Source organism: Stenella coeruleoalba (genome assembly GCF_951394435.1).
Source record: "Stenella coeruleoalba genome assembly, chromosome: 2".
NCBI classification, from domain to species: Eukaryota; Metazoa; Chordata; class Mammalia; order Artiodactyla; family Delphinidae; genus Stenella; species Stenella coeruleoalba.
Window position 1 is genome coordinate 71,421,284 of NC_137147.1, and position 16,506 is coordinate 71,437,789.

A 16,506-nucleotide genomic window follows, 5' to 3' on the forward strand; every position below is an offset into this window, starting at 1 on the left:
TTGCCTTAATAGTTGTTATGCCACCTTTTAGCATTTGATTTGCAAGGTTTCCATTTGGCCACATAATCTGATCATTTGACTGGCTGAATTGTCTGGGAAAACCCCTAGACAGTTACCTTTTAAAAGAGCCTATGTTGCTATATAAGTGAGAATGATTTATGAATAACCATATCTGTTAAGCTGTTTGGTAAGCTGTTTGTGTGGAATTCTATAGAGTAAGCCAAAGTATTTATCTTAAATCTGGAGTCCAAGACACCTAACTGAAATACCCCATCCCCCAGCTGTTGTACAGCAGAGGAATATGGGGGGGAAATGAGCAGTCTGTCTTAAAAAAGTACATTTAGACTTCATTTGATTTATAGATCATCAACAAGTTCACCCATCATTTCCCATAAACCTAAATCATCTGTATAAATACAATAAGGTATAATGATAGTTCATGTGAAAAAAACTGAAGATTTTTGTTGATAAACTCATCACGTGGCCTTCAGCATATCATCTTCTTAGATGTGCCTTAGTTTACTCATCTGTGAAGTAGGGAAGACAACAATAAAAATAATAGCAATAATTCATGGGGGTCATTATAAGGTTTAATCATATTTATGAGATCATTAGAATTCTTCCAGTCTTATAAAAAGCTATATAGTAAGCACAGTATAAAAGTTTGTTAACTAAGAAAGTGTCATTCTCTCCCATCACTACCGCAGACATGCAGCCAACCTTCCCCCACTCCTTTCATATTCTATGTTCTTTAGCTTACACTCATTGGAATGAAAATATTTGATCATTCATCAAGAAACATCTATTAAGCACCTACTATATTCCAGACACTGTATTTACCTTGTGCTTATACAAGGTTAAGAAAGCATGATCTTTACTTAAAAGATTTAGAATCCAGTAGTTTTTAAAAATGCTTAAACCATCAATTATAGCATAGACTATATGGACAAATCAGTGACTTCCAACCTGTGAAGTTATTTTAAGTATTTGAGCATCTATATCCATTTACATATTTTCTTGTAAAAATAGTTACTAGATGTATGACTGTTGCATGTGATAGGAAGCTGGGGACTGTAATGTGTTTCATCCTAAAAATAAATCCTTAAAAATGTAGGCACTGTTGATCACTTAGAAACAGATGAGAATTCTCTGGGGCAGAGGTGACTAGAATACAATAGGGATAAAGCCAAATTAATGTTGGTAAGTAATTATGGGCGTATTTATGCATCATGGAAGTTATCTTTGCTAGACTGTTTCAGACATTGTCATCTCAAGTCTTTTTTGCAATGAGATAATAAATAAATATCTAACCTTAGCCACATTTAACTGTGCATATTTGACACATAGATCAATAAAATACCTTTTCCTATGTATGCCTTCCAGCACCCCACACATAAACCAGAGGTCAAATAGCATTGTGAAAACATTGATCTTTCACTACCCTACTGTGGTCATTTTAAACATTTCCAAACATTCTTCACTGACAATACTATTATAAGTCAATTCACCTTGCAGTAACCTATACTTACTAAACTGACAACTGAAATGGTCAGGCTAGCTGTATAGCATTCTTTCCTGCCTATATCCAAAGTCTAATTTACTTTTTTCAAACATAGCAGAAGATGAAGCTGGCATAATAAGGCTGTATCCAATCACTCTCCCAGCTCAGAGAAACTTAAACTATTTCAATTCATTACCACTCCCTTTCCTCCATCATTCCTCCTTCTCTTGGGATGACAGGTGTTCTGGAATATCACAGGATGAAATTACAGTGATACACTGAACAGGACCAAACTAGATCTGCAAGCAGAGAAGGGCACCACATCCTTTGGGACTTTACTGAGTGCACTGGGGGCTTCCCAGGAACGCCAGGGCTCCCCTGCAACAGATGGGAAGGCAGCCCAGTTGAAAACTTGGCTTCAGGCTTTGGACGGGCCTCACTGGAGTGAAGGCTGGATGTTCTGCAAATTATGATATAGTGTCTACAGAGCTTTTGAACACATCGCAGATTGCCCTGCTGGAAGTAACTTGGCCGAGCCATCTCTCATTCCTGTACGAATCCTACAGATTCGCCATGTTTCTAAAAATCCTTATTTTCTATCCTTTTCCCTCTCAAATGCATTACCTCCATTTTTATGCCTTTGACACAGAGGCATCTAAAATAATGCATCTAATAGAATTTAAACATTTGAAAACACTGAAGGCAGACGGGCAAGCTATTTCTGCTTCCTACTCTGGTAAACTTGAGGACACGCACCAGGAACCTACTAACGGCTTGAATAGAGGTATTTAGGGGAAAGAAGGGGCAGGTTGAGAGGGCTGAAGACTATAAGCTAGAGGAAAAAAAATTGATTAGTATTTCAAATAACTCTACAGCAGCTCAATTATGCATAGAGGCCTCCCACGGTTCGTGGACCCTGGACTGAAGTTGCAGGGATTCGATTCCTGTTCAGGCACTTGCTCACCAAGTCAATTTCAACAAGTGATTTGATCTCTCTAGGCCTCAAGGATGTCCTCATGTGCAGATGAGGATAACAAAAGCACTGTTTCTCATGGGTTGTTATGAGGATTAAACGAATAGGAGCATGCACGTAATAAATATTCAAAAATTGAAATGCTTCAGCAAACTGTTAGAACTCTTATTACAAGTGAACTTGTCTTATAGACTCTCATATTTATCAACCTCAGAAAATACATTTTACCAATCCTAAAATCACCCACCTGTTAGGAAGGGTTAGACTAGTAATCTTGTTATTATGGCCTCATAAAGGGTAACTACTAAGGTTCTGTAAATATGCAGACAAAAGGAGCTTTGGGACTGAGCTCGAGTTGCAGTGGATGTAAAGACAAAGGAGAACTTCTCAAGTTTAGGGAAGAAGAGTCAGGAACAGGATGGAAAAGAGATTTCAAAGCTGAGCCAGGATCTCGTAATTCGCCTTAAACTCAACCACCCTCTAAACGACTTCCATGTTGGCAGGTTATTTTTTGCTTTTGTTTTGTTTTTGTTTCTAATTTTATTGGAAGATATTTTCCATGGGAACATATTTCTGGCTATAAATAGGAAATCATGGTAAAGCAGGTTTCACTTTGCTGAACTTATCGATTCTGTAAAATGAAAGCAGCACATATATACATCTGGCCAGGGCAAAGGGCATTCTGCGAGGAGTCAGGCTTGTTTCTTTCTGAACTGCCTTTCTTGGCCCTTTCAAATCCAACAGGGCTGAAAAGGAAAAAGGGTGTTCTTTAGCTTCACACAAACTCACAGCCATTTTGATGACAAGAAAGCAGTGTTGCTTACCAATGTGTCTTTGTTCAAGTGATAGCAGGCCCATTGAAACCTCTGATGGAGCTCATTGAAAATAATAGGCCCCATTATCTTCCCTGGCAATGCTGCCATGAGAGCTTCAAACACTGAAATAATGACAGCACATATTGGACGTACAGCAGAAAGGCAGAGCGTGATTATGGGCAATTTCTAGCTCTCTGCTACACACCTCTGTGTCTGAAGAGGGGGCAGGGGGCCAAGGCAGGAAGGCACAAAGAAGGGGCGTTTCGTCTCTATGCCCTTTGGGGATGTTTGTATCTTTCAAACTTAAATGTTTTGTCTTAACTTAATTTGTAAAAGTGAAATACCAATTTCAGAATCGCTGAAGAAACCAGAGTTTGGGAGTAGTGGATTCTTTAATTTGGTATTGAAATTCTGTCATATTTGGTTACTCCTAGGGATGGCCACTGCAGAATTGGTATGAAATTTCTATCTGAGAGACAGCAAATGCAGTAACACAGGGTGACCCGGGGCTCAATCGATAGAGGACGGTTCTGGTGAGATCACAAAGGCCTTCGATTCCCCCCAGGTCAGCTCTCTGTGTAAACCCTGGTGTTCCCAGCAAATCTGATTTTCTGGAGTTGGAAGGAACAAACGGGAAGAGGCAGAAGCCTGGAAGGGAGGAAAACATTAGCTCCCAGGAAAAACACACAGAGCGGGAACCGGACTCAGGCTGTGCGAAATTACCAGGAGGGACACTCTCCTGAGGGCTCAGTGAGGGTTGAGCAGGAAAGCCTCTCTTCCCTCTGGGGAGAACTAGCTCTATTTCCTTAAAGGGGGCAGGGAGAGGAATATTTGCTTTGGGGGAAACTCTCTTTTTGTCACTTGTTATTATCTCTATGTTTTCAGAAATGAAGTGTCTGAAAAGCACCACCCAACACACACAGACATTACTTTTTTCATTTGAAACAAGTCTGAAGAACACAATGTGCCATGTACATCACCCCTGAGGCTCGTGTTTATTATCAGAACAAGATGGTCTCCCTGCTTCCCTTGTGCCTGACTAGAGCTGGGGAGAGGCCCGTGGCAGTAACAGCATCGTCCGGCTGCTGTGGCAAAATGATGAGAAGTGACAGGAAGGAAAAGGATATCTAGTAGAAACTGCCCACAAATCTATCCAGTGGTTGAGGCTGGCAGTTACGTTCCCCCAGTCCCAGGTAGGGAGTATTGAGAAGCAACTCTAAGGGTTTATTGGGACTTACATCTATACAAGAAGTAAACTTCCTCTCCACCCTCATCCTTCTTCTGTCACATGCCTCTCTATATTCAGTCTGGCGTGTGACTGCTTCCTTCAAGGGGCACAGTCCAAGTGACAATGTTATTTGATTTGAGAGATGTACCCCTTGGGAAACGTATGCCAGTCTACCTTACCAGCATGTGTGATCGCACACGTGCACGCTGATGCCACACGTGGCCCCTCCATGTCACACTAAACCACAGAGAGGCCTGAACTAGCAAAAGGCAAGTGAGGATTTTCTGGGTGGCTTGGTGTCTGCATAGCAAGGTGCCGGCCAGGTCTCTACACCTTGATGCGTCCATTTCTTCAGCTAGACTAAAAGCTCCTTCAGAGTGATGACATTTCTGTCTCCATGTCTGGCACCTAATGGATGCTACAGAGATACTTCTGAATTAAACTCTCAATCGAATATAAAAATCATTACTACTAAAAGTAAAATGTAAGCAGATTTTAAGAAAAAAATTAAATGTCTTGTTTATAGCTTCTTAAATTATGTAATTTTTGCCTTTCTAAAATCTCTTTGAAGTGGAATTCAAGGCCAAAATTTCATTATATTTATTAAACTCTGTCTTATGCCCTTCAGCCTTCTATACCAAAACACCGGAGACTGCGTAGCTTAGAAACAACAGAAATTTATTTCTCACAGTTCTGGAGGCTGGGAAGTCTAAGATCAAGGTGTTGGCAGACTCTGTCTGGTGAGAGCCCACTTCCTGGTTCACAGATAGAGGCTTTTTTACTGTGTCCTCACGTAGCAGAAGGGGCTAGGAAGCCCTATGGCATCTCTTTTATAAGGGCGCTAACCTCATTCATGAAGGCTCAGCTTTTGGGGGTACACAGACACTCAGACCACAGCAAACTCCAAATAAGATGTCTTCTCTTCCCTTTGAATCTGGCCAGGCATTTTACTCTCAGACCATTTCACTATTACAGGTGCTTTCCCCTGAAATATCTCTCTCAACAGCAATTCATCTTCTTGTCTACCATGCTTGTTTTGTCCTCTTATTATTGGGGGGGGGGGCGTAATATTTGTTTATGTACTTATTTCCTTTTTACAAGTTTGTTTATCCTTTAAACAAAAGTGCTGACTTGGTGAAATCAAAGTCTTAATAGTCAATAGGAAAAAAATTACAAAAGGGGCTCCACTGTTCTGAGATCTATAATTTCTTAATATTTATTAAAGTTTAGTCCAAGAATAACTTAAATGGGATTGCTGATTATTTAAAAAACAAATTCTAGGCTCTACTCCAAATCTTCTAAATTGGAAGCCTTGGGGATGGCCTTCCGGAGTCCTGCATTTCCAGGTGTCTGTCCAGCTGGGAACATCCCAGACAGTTCGTATCCACACGAGTACATGAGAACAGTTAGATTCAGGCCTCAGAAAGCATAGCTGGACCCATGTTTCTAGGTGAAACCTCACAATTATAGCTTCCAAACAAAATGAATAAGTTCTGTATCACCTCTCAAAAGCAATCTCTCAATATTGCACTGTTTTCTGTCCATAGTGTAAATAACAGTATTGAAGAACTTTCCAAAGCCATAGATTTTGTTTTAAGGGGCTGGAAGGAAGATATGGTACAATGTATCAGAGAACGTGTTTCAACTCTTAGGGCATGTCCTGCTGTAGAATTGGCTGTGAATTAAAATCTGCAGAGTGTTCAATAGTGTGGTCTGTTAATAGCACACACAAAGCACTAACCCTCTTTCAAAAAACAGTGCTTAGGGAACTTTTGAATCTCTCCCTCTAGCATACCTAGAGTATTTAACCCTCCGAATGGACCAATTAAATTATTTTCAGTAATGATCATGTAATAATCAGTGATAATCATTAATATCTTGATTCATCTCTTATTTTTAAAGCAAAACAGTAACAACTTAAAAAGAATATATTTCAACTTTAAGTTATTCAAATTTGTTATATTATTTCATGTATAATCTAAAATTTGCACTTGCCAGCAATATGCAGTTCACTTGTTTCACTCTTGCAAATTTTAAACACACGTACAAACTTCAAGTAGTCACCTAGAATAACAGAACTAATTCATGTTTTCTTTCTTCATTTTACAATCATGTACAATCATTGTTCATCTCCTATTTAAACCCAGGAATATGTGGAACCGTGGCATTTGAAGACAAACTTGAAGGATGTCAAACCATTTCGAACTACTTTTGAACTCAACTTGTGTAGGTGGGTCCACATGTATCAGGGGCTAGTATATGACTGGGAGTTCTCTAAAGTACATTTTATGTAGAATATAGTGTTGATTAAGGAATAAATAATAAAATGTGCTAATTTGGAGGTCACATATATATTATTAGAACTCAACTGTAACCTCAGTGACTGTTTAGAAATTAGATCAACAAGAAATTTTTTTCAGTGGAATATTTCATTATTCGACATTGTTTAGAATTGCTGGTGCACGGTGGTAATGAAAAGTGGACAGTTTTTTGGTAGGTTTAATAGTAATAAATTTATAGTAAATAAATTTTAAAATTCTTTGCAAACAGTGCACCTTCTTTTTGTCTGCACCTGGGGTGGTAGATCCCATTGCACAGCTGTGATTGGGAGTGGGGAAAGTTCCACATCTGTGTTTGTCTCTCCTTTGATAGATGCTAGTAGTTTGCATAATTTAAGGCGTTGAACTGTGTATCTCACCTTGGTAGTTAGGGGATTCTTTTTCTGCTTTTACTGGTTGTGTTCCATTGGATGGTGGCAAAATAGCACTGGTGGTGCTGGGCAGCTCAGGCTCCCATATTGATATCACTTTATGGCAGACAATACTGGCATTTCTTTGCCTGGAAATAGTCACCTGGTTTTATACCATCCCATACCTCATTTAACCTCCAGCTCGTCCCTCTGCTCCAGCCAGTCCAGTATTCTTGCAGCCAGGAGAACAGGGTTTTGTGAAACAATTGAATGTTTGTGATTTAATTTCATCCTCACTGAAGTCACTGAAGGGATATTTGGTCTTTCCTATTTTGTGGATGAAGAAATGGAGTTTCAGTGAACTAGGAAGTGGCAGAGTTATAATTAGTGCCCAAGATTTCTGCCTGTGTCCTTCACTTTTGCTTGTATTATCTCCCTGTTAGGAAACATCACTCTTATATCCTGGACTATGTAAATCCTTTCTAATTTTTCATTCTTTCTCCCTTTTTCCCCATAAAATATTCTCCCACTGCTCCGACATCATGGAAATGATAGCATATAATGTGTGTCTAATATTTAACAGTTCCAAAGGTCTTCCATATTTTCTTATTTTGTCTTCCTAAATTAGCTCTTCCCTGAAAAGCAGAGGTTACCATGACCTTTTGGTCATATGGGTCATAGAGTTGCAACTGGAGTCAAGGTCTCTGATTCCAGTCCTAGACTCTTTCTACCATACACCACACCTTTCCAGTTTTGAAACAGCTTTTTGTATCTTATCTCTTGGGATTGCCTCCTATGCCATTCGAATATTATTTACTTTTTTACGTGTGTGTTAGTCTTTTCTCTTTTCCCCAACTGATTGACTGGAAATATCTCTTTGCCATTATCAGTCCTTTGGCTCTTGGCATGATTTATTTTCTGAGTCTCTTCTTCATAGTATGGGTACTTTTATTAGCATATTCTTATCATTCTCCATGGTACAATATTTTTACCTTTGTTTAAGTTATTATTTGAGCCCAGCATCTTTCCATAGTTTGCAGCATCTTCTTGGCCTAAATTCCTCTACCTACATGTTCAGTCCTTCTCTTGAGCTGTACCCTGTGATGTGTCACTATGCATTTGGTTTCCCAGCTCCAGACATGTGACTGCCTCACACTTCTCTGCAACTGTCATCCAGATGAAGCATTAGAGAGAAAAATTAGTAGAAGGAAGGGTAAACTGTTTAGAAAATTCTGACTTTGAAATTCTGCTGGAAATTTCCATCCATGACCTAGTAACAGATGAAAGATATATCTTCAGATTAGACAAATGCCCTAGAAATCACCTGAATTTGGATTAAAAAAAAAGAAAGCCTTGCTCACATGACTGTAGCTATCATCAAGACAGTAGATGGATGCAATTAAATACCACTGAACTAAGAGTTCAAAGACTATGAACTCACTAGAGTTCAGACCTCATAGAGTTGAGGTCCTTGAGAGCACAAACTGTCTAATTATTAATATTCATATTCCTGGTGCACAGGTATTTTTGCCTTATATACATCCTCAGAAGTTTGTTAGCTGAATGAATGAATGAACAAAGTAAGAATGACATCAAGGACAGCTTCAACTCTGGCTCTGCCACATACTAACTGGAAAGCCCAAGGTGAGTCAATAATTTTCACCGTGACAGCTTCCCTGTACATAAACCTGGGATTTGAAGTGAATAGCTACCTTAACCTTGGTGTTATTATGAAAATAAAATACTGCCTGCTTATTAATCGTAACTAGGTAATGAGCTTGTTAAATGGTAGTGCCATATATTTCGTATCAGTTAGAAATGGTTTTGACTGAAAGTAACAGAAACATTTCAACAAAGAGCAGTTTATTTTTCCTATATAATCTAAAGACCAGAGGTTAGCCAATGCCGGTGTTGGTCAGCAGCCCAGTGATGTAAGGGTCCGTGTCTCCTCAACTTCTTTCACCTTTTATGATCACAAATGACAGCAGCAGCACCAGCTGCCCTACTGTGTTCTAGAAAAAGGCAGGTAGGAAAAGTGATGCCAGTAGTGTGTTTTCTTTTATCCAGAAAGTTAACATTTCCCTAGAAACTTCCCTAGCAGACTTTAAGATTTCATTGGACAGAACTTTTTAATGACTACTCCTAGGAGTTTTTAAAGTAACAGAAGGGACTGTCATGAATGGCTTTAGCCAATCATGTTTTATTACCTAGGGTTGGGCAAACTCTGTTCCAAACAAAATTAGGACACTGTAAGCCAGAAAAAATGCTATGAGAGGTTCTTGGGAAGACATCCAACCATGTCTTCCACATACATATCCGGAGATGTTATGAAGAACAAGATTTTAGGAGAGAAAAACAATATGCCAGTGCTTGCACTGGGAGTGTGTGTGTGTGTGTGTGTTGGTGTGTGTGTCGTGATAGTGATGGTGGGAGCTTTAACGTTTTTCTTCCTTGATTGCTAACTGCCTAGTTTGGGAAAGGACTGGCAGAAATTCATCTGGTGATGTCTTTAAAGTGATGGATTCTCTTAGAATCAGCCAATTTTGATGCTGCCCTGTGGAAATCCCTGCTTTTCTAACTTTGCCAAGATAGAGTAATGGCCACAGTCTGTCTTTGCAAGAGCGGGAGCTTTAGCTGACTCTCCAATCTGTCATATACTTTACTCTTTAAGTTTTGATACTGAAAGGAGAAGGCATTCCATATCATCAGTGTAAAGTGCCTATTGAAGTGAGAATCATAAAAGTAATAATTATAGTGTATGGTAGAGAAACTCATTCGGTCCGATAGGCTTCTGACTTATGTCTTCTCCCTTAATTATAGGATCAACCCAGTATGCCATTCCTGTAGTTTCTGGTGACCCACTGCTTCTTTTACATGACGATGTATGGCATACTTAAATAGGGTATTCATTCCATCATCTGCTTGACAGCAATCCTAGCGCCCCCTCCTTCCCCTCTCACATCCCCTGGGAAATTCCTCTGCCTACCTCCCATTATGGGAGTGACTAGAACCTAGTTCTCTGACTCTCTGCTTATTTATGGAGTCAGTGTTTACTTTGTTGACACATCAGTGTTTAAAAAGGAAAGGAGGGAGACATCTGTGACCCAGACAATGACAAGAGGTCTCAATTTATGACTGCCAAATTGCCAAGTGATTTTATTAATACCAGTCTCTGAAACACAAGAGAAAGGTGCTTTTAAAGCCTTTTGGTCACATGGCAGGAATACAATCCTATATGAATTATCAGCTAAGTTTCTTTTTTTTTTTCTGCACACACAGTAGAGCCTGGATTATTTACAGTTCATCAGGATGCTTCAGGGTTATACTGCTGCCAACCAACAGATTTCTTTGTTTTAAGATTGCAATAGATGCTACATATCTTACTATAGTAAATTTCTCATTTCTCACTATAGCCACATAAAAGCCAAAGGTCCTTCCAATTAGCTGGAGGGCACTTAGTAATAATTTATATCTACCACAGTAATGATAGCCCCATCTTTTTATTAATTATACAGACTCCCTCAAGATATTTTATTTGCAATCTTGATGGAAGTTTTCACTTTATTAGACTTCCATAGATTGCCTTCTGGATTCATCTAGAAGCTGTTCAGAAGCTATCTTTGCTTCTGTGTTTTCAGCCCAACAAAGTAAAATCATTCTGTTCTTGGCTATTCTTCCAAATGTGATTCTTTACCTTGTGGTCCATTTGGAATGAACATGAGTTGAACTATTGACTCCACATGAATTAGTAGGTTTCTAAAATTATTGTCCGTTACTTGCTCAGATACTGTGGTTTATTTGAATCCAGGGAAAGTCAAACTATTCTACAGATTCATCTTAGGGAGCCTCGGTTGATATATTAAAGGTAAACGCAGCAAGGCTTTTTTTCCCTTAAAACTCATCAATATTAATTGAACAAATAAGGCATTAGAGACTCAGTATTTCAGAAAGATGGCTGATAATCTGCTCAGGCTGCCAAAATATGATAGACTGGTTGGCTTAAGTAAAAGAAATGTATTCTCTCACAGTTCTGGAGGCTAAAAGTCCAGATCATGTTGCCAGCATGTTCTGGTTCTGGTAAGAACTTTCTTTCTGGCTTGCAGACAGCTGCGTTCTCACTGTGTTCTCACATGGCAAGGAGAGACAGAGAGCAAGCTCTGTGGTGTCTCTTCTTATAAGAGCACTAATCCCATCTTGAGGATACCATCCTCATGACTTATTTGCCTCTCAAAGGCCCCATCTCCAAATGCCATCATATTGGGGGCTAAGGCATCCACACATGAATTTCGGGGGTACATAATTTAGCCAATAACACTGGCTAAAATAAGTAAATATCCTCCAGCAGAAAACATTTAATACTGCTAATTTTGATAGATCAAAAAAAGTGCAGGGCTTCCCTGGTGGCTCAGTGGTTAAGAATCCGCCTGCCAATGCAGGGGACATGGGTTCGAGCCCTGATCCAGGAAAATCCCACATGCTGCAGAGCAACTAAGCCCGTGTGCTACAACTACTGAGCCTGTGCTCTAGAGCCCATGAGCCACAACTGCTGAAGCCTGCACACCTAGAGCCTGTGCACCGCCACGAAGAGTAGCCCCCACTCGCCGCAACTAGAGAAAGCCTGCATGCAGCAATGAAGACCCAACACAGCCAATAAATAAATAAAATCTATTTTTTAAAAAAGTGTAAATGTCAGTTGAATTAGCAAAAAAGAAAAGGAAATCTTCAGATGCTAAAAACAAAGAACTTTAAACAGAGAAGGTAAACTTACACTTAGGTTGACTAGAGTGGGTTATTGTCCAAGTAACATAATAGATTGGGTTTTAGTTCCCCATCAGAGAGAGAACATGAGGCTCTGGACCCATACAAAGCGAAGTGTTGGCACTACAACGTATGCATAAGTCTAAGAACTTGAAAGCGTGGACAAGAAAAAAAAATCAGGATATGTGGAGATGTTTGTGCTGTGTAAAATAAATCTGAGGAAATTACCAGAAAGAAGCAAGAGAAGTAAAAACACAGAAAACATGCAAAGGAGCTTAATAAACAGATAAAATAAGGTTGTCCAACATTCCACTAATAGGATTCCAGAAATAAAAAATAAACAGGCAGGTAATAAATTTTGAAAACAACAAACAAGCAAATATATATATATATATATATATATACACACACACACACACACACACACACACACACACATACATATATATATATATATATACACACACATACATATATTTATTTATATACCACACCTAGGCACACTATAAACCAAATACAGAATATCAAAGACAGAGTAAACCTGAGAAGCTAATAGGCAAATCATAGTCAAAAAGCCATTTGACTGACAACAAATTGTTAAACTGCAATAACAGAGGTCAGATGACCATGGAATGATATCCTCAAATTGCTAAGTAAAATTACCTTTGAGACTAGAAATTTATATTTCGTTAACCTAGCCTTCAACCATGAGGCCATACTAAAATTAGTTAATGAATATATTTCTGGAAGAAAGAAAATTAACTTAGAAGTAAAATGGGAGATGCAATAAGCAGTGGAATGTATTTTAGTATTTTTTATACTTTTCTGTATGTTTGAAATATGATTAAAAATAAGAAATTGGGCTTCCCTGATGGCGCAGTGGTTGAGAGTCCACCTGCCGGTGTAGGGGACGCGGGTTTGTGCCCCGGTCTGGGAAGATCCCACATGTCGTGGACCGGCTGGGCCCGTGAGCCATTGCCGTTGAGCCTGCGCGTCCGGAGCCTGTGCTCCGCAACGGGAGAGGCCACAACAGTGAGAGGCCCACATACCGCAAAAAAAAAAAAAAAAGAAATTATAAAGACCTTTTTAACTAGTAATGAAAGCATGACTTTCTGACTCCCCCCGTCCCCTTTCCCTCTCTCCCTTTTTTGCTTTCTCTCTTTCTACTTTTCTGCAGAACTTAAAACTTATGCAAGACAGTTTAACCATTATGTAGTATAGGAAGAATATCTGGGATCTGTGAACTTTCAAGAATTTTCAAGAATATTTGCAACCTGTATACAAACTTTACTGTCTCCAAAATAATTTTTTTTAAACTGCAGTCAAAATTTTAAATATTTATTAAACTACTATACAAAATATTGGCAACCTCATTAAACATTAAATTTAAATTCCATAAAAATTTTACTTCCTAAGAAAAAGTTTAGATTTTTTTTTTTACTTTTAAGGAATTCCTAAAATTCCAATTCAATAAATAACAAATTACTATGGGGCCAAGTAGTTTTAAAAGCAAAATTATTTTAAAAAAAACTATCAAAACTGTTTACCTTCTGAATTTTTCTTTAATGTGGGATTTGATTATATTTTAATATGCTTGATATGATGTAGAATATGGTCTCCAAAAACAGAGAACACAGGGTCTATGATGGTTCTTCAGTGGCCTCCTCACCGGGAATATTCATTGTGCAACACGTACAGAGTATGGATGGATTTGGTCCGACAACTATGCTTTTTACCCTAGCTCCTTTTCTTCTTCCCTATGGCCATCACAAGAATAATGTTTATTGAGTTATCATACGTCAGACACTGTGCCCAGAGTTCCAAATGCTTTAACTCCTTTAATCCTCATGATGGCAGTAGGAAAGAGGCTCAGTTATCTTTAGTTTATAGATATGGAAATTGCGGCTTAGAGAGTTATGAAACTTGCCAAAAATCACACTGATAGAAAGTGTTGAAAAGAGTTCGGAAATGAGCCTTTCTGACTTCAGTGCCTTGCCCTGGCCCATTATGCTATGTTGACCTCACAATCTCTACAGAAAGTAAGAATATTGTTGGCAGGCCTAATATTTGCCAAATGAATTCAGTTCACTTTCATTATAATTTCTAAAGCATTGGACAGAAAAAATTCACATAATGATGGTTTGAGATTTCTAGTGATGGCCAGAGGCAGGGCCTTTAGAGGTCCCAAGCACTAAAATATTACGGTAATTATGGAGATTTTTTTGTCCCTCTCCACCCTGCATCTAATCAAAATGTTAAAAATGCTAAACTGTAAAATTAAGGGTAAGATAGCCAGAGTCCTATTTTTGTCCATGGTGATTGTTTTTTCTGAAATGTCACATATCAGATTATTTCAAAAAAATTTTTTTTTCTATTAAATTACCTAATTTTGCTGGTGTCTTAGGTATAAACTTGGTCTGTGTGATGGTTAATTTTATGTGTCAACTTGCTGAGCATTTTTGGAGGAAATGAACATGAACATTTAATTGGGAAACCGTGAGTACAGCAGACTATCCTCCATAATGTAGGTGAGCCTTATCCAATCACTGAAGGCCTGAATAGAACAAAAAAGACTGTCCTCCCTGTTCAGGAAGGAATTCTCCATCAGACTGCCTTCAGATTTCATCTGCATCTGCAGCTCCTATGTCTCCAGCCTGTAGGCCCACACTGCAGTTGGACTTGCCAGCCTCCATAATCACGTGAGCTGATTCCTTTATAATAAACCTCTTTTTATATATATATACATCCTACTGGTTCTGTTTTTCTGGGGAATCCTGAATAATACAGTCTGTCTGCTGGGTAATCCACATTTCCAAAGGCCTTCCCTCAGTCAAATGTCTTAAATCTGTATTTTCTTTTTTGCGGTATGCGGGCCTCTCACTGTCGTGGCCTCTCCCATTGCGGAGCACAGGCTCTGGACGCGCAGGCTCAGTGGCCATGGCTCACGGGCCCAGCTGCTCCACAGCATGTGGGATCCTCCTGGACCGGGGCATGAACCCGCGTCCCCTGCATTGGCAGGCGGACTCCTAACCACTGCACCACCAGGGAAGCCCTGTATTTTCTTTTTAAATGTTAATGTTTGAATTCTCAGCGCAGTACTGTCTCACTTTGCAGAACATGCAATTGAGTATTTACTGAAAAAAATGGTGTTTCTCCCTCTTACTTCTGTGGTGCTGAGGACACGCTCCACAATTTGTCTTTTTCCTCAGGTCTCCTACTGAAATTTAACTTTGGTTTAAGAAACAAGGTAACATAGTTTTGAACACGGGCTTTGGAATCAGTGCTTCATTTCAGTGCCAATGTCCTGTGACCTTGGGCAAGTCACTTTGAGCCCCACTACCCACATTGGTAAAATATGAAGCTCAAAAGAGATATTGTTTGTAAGGTTGTTTCACAAGGATGTGCTAATGCAAGTGTTCGATAAACGCTGATTAGTTGGATTATTCTAGGTATTATATTATTAAGCATGTAAGCATGTATGTCATTCCTCACCTTTTAGCTGTAGTTTTTGCCCATTGGTGAAGATGGATTTAAAAACAACTAATTCAAAGGTCCTTTTGAAGTTGTCCTGTGGGCCCATAGTGGAAGGGATTTGAGAGCCTGCATATTAACTGAGAGACCCTGAATATGAACTGGGCATAGATATGGCTTTAGGACAGACTATCCCCTGTCCTAAGTATGGTGGTGGTCTCCAAACAACTTAGAACTCTACAGTAACATATTACTCCTTGTTCTCCAGCTACCATCTTACTTAGCTCCACTGCTGAAAAATCAAGGCTCTTCTTTTCTTGCCTGCTATCCAGCTCCCGAAGACTGTGGGTGACTGTGCCTGATATCATTGTTCCCTTTTCTCATCTCCTCCTTCGACTGGCGTCACAAATACAAGTTTGGTCACTGCCTACTCTACACAAAAGGTGCCCCTCTGAGCATTTCTTAAGAGTCCAGCCCACCTGCTTGTGGGTTTTCATATAATTTTCGAGCTCATGAGAGACACATTTCCTACTTTTTAATATACCAGATATTGAACTAGTTCCAACTGATTCCATGAGATCCTCCTACCTTTCACCAGGAAAACATCAGAATATGCAGTATGGTGCACCTGTTAAATTTCTTTTTTGTGTCCAGCTTTTTTAACGTTTAATATAAAAACAACTTCAGCTTAAAAAAAAATTAAATCCCAAATCCAGCAAGTTTTAGCACTGGTCATAGGATTTTCCTCCATCCACAAGAACAGGGAAATCAAGGGAGTTTCCATTTAAACCCTTCGAGAATCCCATGCTATTTGAGTGGAGGCCTTGAGAATCATGACTTATCCTGTGTTTGCTGCAGTGTTTGGTTCTCAGAGACAAGGGTCAAAACGACTTTCTAAAGGCTGGCTTTCCCCAGCGGCTACTTTTCATGTAGAAGCCCTCATCTCATAAACAATTGAATTAGTTCACATTAACCACTATCAATAGCAAAAGCACACAAAACATAAAGAAATCACCTAAAGTAATGTTTTTGAACCAGCTGCTAAATTAAGTAAAGTATTTGTTTTATTGC

General features: G+C 39.2%; 1 long non-coding RNA gene across 7 annotated transcripts in view; it reads left to right on the forward strand.

Annotated features, from left to right (window-relative positions):
- The window catches only part of LOC307182973, a 459,338-nt gene that overhangs the window by 105,767 nt on the left and 337,065 nt on the right, over positions 1–16,506 (forward strand). For 6 of the 7 annotated variants that reach the window (XR_013827313.1, XR_013827314.1, XR_013827315.1 and 3 more), the window contains 2 exons: positions 6,665–6,747; positions 8,728–8,850. This is a non-coding gene — a long non-coding RNA (uncharacterized lncRNA). Of the gene's footprint in view, positions 1–3,727; positions 3,855–6,664; positions 6,748–8,727; positions 8,851–16,506 lie in introns of those variants that run through there. The other variant, XR_013827319.1, reaches the window with a different exon arrangement.